Source organism: Leguminivora glycinivorella, chromosome 5, assembly GCF_023078275.1.
Source record: "Leguminivora glycinivorella isolate SPB_JAAS2020 chromosome 5, LegGlyc_1.1, whole genome shotgun sequence".
NCBI classification, from domain to species: Eukaryota; Metazoa; Arthropoda; class Insecta; order Lepidoptera; family Tortricidae; genus Leguminivora; species Leguminivora glycinivorella.
In genome coordinates, this window is record NC_062975.1 from 26,214,559 (window position 1) to 26,220,456 (window position 5,898).

The 5,898-nt window shown below is 34.0% G+C and overlaps 1 non-coding gene across 1 annotated transcript; it reads left to right on the forward strand.

Moving 5' to 3' along the window:
* Positions 1 to 2,750: 2,750 nt before the first annotated feature.
* Trnam-cau lies at positions 2,751 to 2,822 on the forward strand. The gene has a single exon. It is a non-coding gene; the product is annotated as a tRNA-Met (tRNA).
* The last annotated feature ends 3,076 nt before the right edge of the window (positions 2,823 to 5,898 follow it).

The following is a 5,898-nucleotide window of genomic DNA, read 5'->3' on the forward strand; positions in this document are numbered from 1 at the left end:
GTATCATTTGTTAAACGTCCCTTTTGATGACGACCACTATTATGAATGATGGAAGGGACATGGGGGATAAAATAAAGCATATTTGCAATGTAACGTTTGTGGTCCTTTAACTAAAATCTTTTCAATTTTTACAATGGCTTTATCTCGAAATAAAAGTGACAAAAAGGCAAATTTCTACACTCTTACGACAAATAGGTAAAAATATGAAAGACGCTCATAAAACAATTCGCAAAATTGCTGATATAATTTATTAAAGTAGGGCAACATCGTCACACGCCAACCCCATTCATAAAGATTTTTTATCGTCACCTACGCTGCCAAAAACATCTTAACCACCATCTTGATCCACAGGATTATCAATTTTACTTCAGTGATCATACAGTTCAGTTTTTCTTGTGGAATATAATGGGGGTTATGATGGATGATTTGAGAAGCAATGTCATTTGACTAACGACACCTTAATGTGGAGTATTTAGTCAGGAGCGGAATGGTTTTATTGTGGGAGCGCAATGTATCGAAAACTTTTAATTTTGGTTTATGGCTCGAGTAGCCCCTTTCAGCTTGCGAGGGTGTTTTATTTGTTAGCCGTATGTTCGACTGGAAATGATTTTCTTATCAGACATGTGACTATTTAAGTAAGATTGTACTTTAATGTGATATTTGGATGAGTTGGCATTTGGATAAAAACTAATAAAAGCGGTCAAGAAAAATAGTACTACATAGTTCTTATATAAAAATATTGTTGCCTATAATTAAAGTATTTATATTTTTTAATTATTATTTTAAGCAATAATTTTATGGTTATGCGATTGTGTACCTAATACGATATAATGTCATGTAAGTAAGTTAAGTACGTATGTATAGATTCAAACCTTGTACTTTGTACTAAAATTGTGCAGTGCAAAAATGTGTCTGTATCATAATAATATTACAGAAAATAAGATAAAACTTTTTTTACTACAATAGATACTTTCAGATACATACGTTATTTTACGCGCGTACCAATATTACTACGACATGACTCCTTTATAATTACAGCCGCTCCAGAGGTGTCAAAACACCATAAATCCAAATCTTATTAAACTCCGTCAAAGGGTTCACATTCCGGCCGGGCAATAACCAACACCCCCCCATAAAGAAACTAGGGTCACCACGGGGCGTCTTTGTACCATTTTATTGGCCTCTGTGGACTCCCCGATGCGCAGTGTGAGTACCAGCCCTATGATAGCCGGATAATTCGAAAAGTCATATAGTCGTTGGATGTGAGACATCTATATGACGTTTTTACGTGGACAGTTATAACAGTTATGGCATATTTGTTAATTCTGCTCAGTATTTGGATATTGTAACCTCCTCTCTACCAAAAGGACGTAAGTGTATACGTAAATACAGGTGACTTAGGTCGTTTTGGAAATGGACAGTTTAGTTTTATTCGTAGTGACCACATGCTCAGTGCTAATGAGTGCATTAGGATATCGTGTTGCATTCAATGATATTTATTGCGAAAATTGCGAATATTATTTTGGGTGTTATATTCTGCATCAAAGTAATGACTGTGACGTAGAGTGTAGCTGTGTACCTTCTATCTATTTATCTACTTATATTGTTTTTAATGTGTCATTTTTCTCGATAAAATTTAATTTTTGGATAAAATTTTATTTCGAAATAAGAGATCACCTTAATTTCTTCATAATATCTAAGCTTTTATAGAATGGAGTTGAGCATAAGTGACTATAGTGGAATTAGTTGTCTTTGAAGTTAATCAAACTTCAATAACACCTAATACCTACCTATATTAGAAGTACACTTGTCTTAATCTAGCATTTTATTTATTAACATTTAATTATCATTATTTTACCTTTTGGGAAAAAGGTAAAATAATGTTAATTAATCGCGTTCGACCTGTATGTGACTTTAAATATGTGTACCAGCGCGAGAACTTAAAGTGTTATATCTAGCATTTTTTCCCACATTTTTTTAAAGCACACATTAAAACTAAAATGAAATAAAAGTATCCAAAAACCCTTAACACAAAGAGTTCGCAAACCACTTCAAGTACAATTAGCCAGCATTCAAGTACTTATTCAGTTCAGTGGCTATAGTGTTGCCGCGGGCTACTGATACCCGCTACTTGCCACTTGTGAGCTAAACACTTCACTCATTGTATTTCATATTTCGCTTTATTGGATTGAATGTTGAGTAGATAACTAGTTGTGTGTGTAAAAAGTGTGTGGGACAATTTTTTTTTAATATTTTGACAAAAAAATTTTTTTTATATTTTGTGTACTTGTATAACTATCAGTACGAGTACCTTGGTAACAAGTATTACATACATATTTAAAGTAAAAAATAATACATACCTACATCGTACAAGTTTAAATCGTGATTAATATGTTTGTATGTACTTAGATAATTGTTACTGAAATCTCACTGTCTATTTGTTAGCGTCATTCTATTAAAAACAATAATTTAATCATATCATTCATTATTATTACTAGTTTACTTATTGTATTTAAACACACCAACTTAGTGCCTAGATACTTAATAACAAAATATTTTCAAATTAATTCTTAAGACCACGAGAATAAGGTTCACTAAAATAGTACACAGCGATAAGAAGGAACTATTTTACTAAATAACGAAATAACAGATTCATGAATCATCGATATTCTAAAAGTAACCACGCGTCATCACTAGATCGCCGCTAGCGCTCACAGCAGCTATACACAAATTTCGCCCGCTCCGTCATAAGCAGAGTGGCGCAGTGGAAGCGTGCTGGGCCCATAACCCAGAGGTCCGTGGATCGAAACCACGCTCTGCTAACAACTTTTTTCTTTTTTCTTTTTTGTTTTTACTTTTATTTTTAGGTATTTTTATTTGAAACATAGATATATCAAGGTTTTTCTGAATGAATACATATTTAACTTTTTACAGCGTGGAATAGTAAAAAATATTGCACAAATATTTTATTTAACCTTGGCAAGGTTTTATTAGTTTTATAAAATATAATATAATTATATATAAAACAAACTAGAAACGTTTACAAGAAATGTTACTGATCATTCATAGAAAAAAATGATATAATTTTAGTGATTTAATTAATTATTTTACTAAGTACTGTAATTTAAGACGCACTAAATATATTTTTTCCTTTATTATTTCGAGAGTATTCTTTAATTTTCCGCTGCGTTACACAACCTAAACATGTTCCTCTCACTCGACTACGCATCAAAAAGAGGGGTTATACTTTAAAATTCCCTACAATATTCACTATTGTAAATTTCTAATTGAAAAGTCATAAGTGCCATGCGTCTTCCAATGACTTAAGCTCTTTTAAAAAACTCGACAGTTACAAAATGTTTGACTCATCTCAGATTATGTAACCAGTTTAAGTGAGATCTCTAGTTCCTTTAATACTACAAGTTATCAAAGATCAAGTCATAATGGTTTTGTGAAACCCTATAAGTGATTAGAATAGGGTTATTCGACTGTTGACCAAGTGCGCAGGTATTAGGCATACAACTCATAGGACCAATAAAATTTGGTCTGTAGTTGTAAATATATAGGCAATTTACGTTATTTTTTCTAAGATTAGAAATAAACACCACAAAAAAATAAGTATGATGGTTTTGTCAGGCGCCATTTTAATTATTCATAGTTAGTGCGTTTTCACATTAATCCGATCTGATATCGGATGTAGGAAGAGGAGGAAGAGGTAACGTGGTGTGGAAAGATAAGTCGGGCCCTGGAGGGAAACTACCTTAAATCTTTAAGTTGGCTCATTTTATACACAGAAAACCTTCTTTTATTTTTAAATAGAACAAAACTGCATTCATAGATTTTCTAAGAGAAGAGAGTAAGGCCAAGTAAGACTGGTTTTCATATTATCGGCGTCGCCCTGGGCAGTGTTTTATAAAAGCGTTCACGGGACCATGGTGATGTGGTACGCGCCGTGTTTTTGTAAAACAATCGTATGCTCGAATTGTTTACGTTTTAGCCTGACCTTTGATCTTTTATTTGGGGTTTAAAAAAATGTTAGGATTAAAAAAGAACTTTGGGTGAAAATGCAGTCAGCAAATAATAGTATTTTATGCAACTGGTGGTTAAAAGAGGTCAAAAAAGGTGAGTGGCGTGGGTAACAATTTGAGGCGAAGCCGAAAATTGTTAATAAAGACGCCACGAGCATTTTTTGACTCAGTTAAACACCGTTGCATACAATACTTTTTCTACGACCAAGCACTTATTTTGAAAGAAAATTATAAATTCAACAAATACCTACTTTCAGTCATCTTAGTTATCTAGGTGGACCGTCTACCATTTTGAATATGCAGTTTGAGTGCAAACATGAAAATAAAACTGTCTATGGTATGGTTCTTTGAAGCCTGGCCACTAAGACGAATCGAGCCGAGTTGAATCGAGTTCTATACATTTGAATGCGATTCGACGCGTCGCCAATGAACGCAGCAGAAAACGAAGGAGTCTCGACTCTGCGAATTGGTTTGTTAAGTTGGTAGCAATGTATTTACTAAACTGTAAAACAGCTATATCGTGCGACTGCTACTAAATGTTTTCAGGGTATAGACTAGATAGACTTGTCCTGACATCTTTTATGTAGGGTTTTAAAGTTCTATGCACGACCTTGTAACTCACGAATAACAGTACGGGAGTAGAAAAATAAGTTTATCTATCATTTTCATGACTAAATATAACTGTAAAGGTTTTAGATTACCTACGTATTATTTGCTTTAAAAAGAGGACCTAGTGATGACAACGCCTTTCTTTAGGTACCGTTGTCATCAGATATATCTCAGCGGCTGAGGCGCGCAAAAATATCTGCACACGCCTTATCGCTTTGACAATAGAGGCGTTCAGATATTTGTGAGCACCTTACCCGCTCTGATATATCTGCTGGCGACTGCACTCAAGCTTCTCTAGTTTCTTTTTCTCCGTCTAGATGTTACTGAAAGTTTACTCACTATCCAATAAATATAAACATATAATTATTTTATATCATCACATAAATAGGTAGTACTTAATAGATATTTTCAGATAAATATCATTAATAATAAGAGATCCGTTGTATGTATAAATATTGTGATAATACATAGAAGTAGACGAGAGATAAATATAATTTTAGGCAAGCCTGAGTTAATTGAGTGGGCAACGTTCTTATTTATTAAGTTCATAACATTACTGGGGGGATTAAGTTTTATACCGGTCCATACAAAAAGGTATAAGTATTTTATTTTATATTTATCCTGACCAAAATGCCACTAATACGAGTATAACTTGTCTTTTATCCATTAGTACTTGACAGTAACTTTAAAAAATGAAATTAAAGCTACATTGACAGCCGTCACTTTTCGCCACCTATAACGAAACTTCGTTACCCACCCCTCACATTATGTAAATGACAATTTAAAACCACTTGTTATCTAGTTAGCTTCGAAAAATACCCCCACTAGCCCTAGGCTGTCAACTTGCTGTAAATAATCAATAGCCATCGACAAACGAAGCATTCGACTGTCAAATTCTAGTTTCGGCTTCAACAAAAGACCATTACCAACTTAATAAATAACTACAAAATGCAAAAACATTCAAAACCCACCCTTACCTTCTTAAAAATACAAGCCCTCACATATTTCAATAACAGAAATGCAATATCTAAAATTACAAAACGAATTAACCGTTGCAAAAACCAGTGTCAAACGAAAACCGTTTCTGGAAACCCTATCATAGGGTTCCCATACGACTTGGCGGGTGGTAAAGGTGGTTGCGATATGGTGGTGTAATAGGGGCTTGTTATGGTAATCGTGGCCGGAGGCTAAGGGTGCAGGCCGTAGGCTCGTTAAAGGACACATGGTGTTAGAGGGCACTTGCAAGATGGCTAGATTTGGG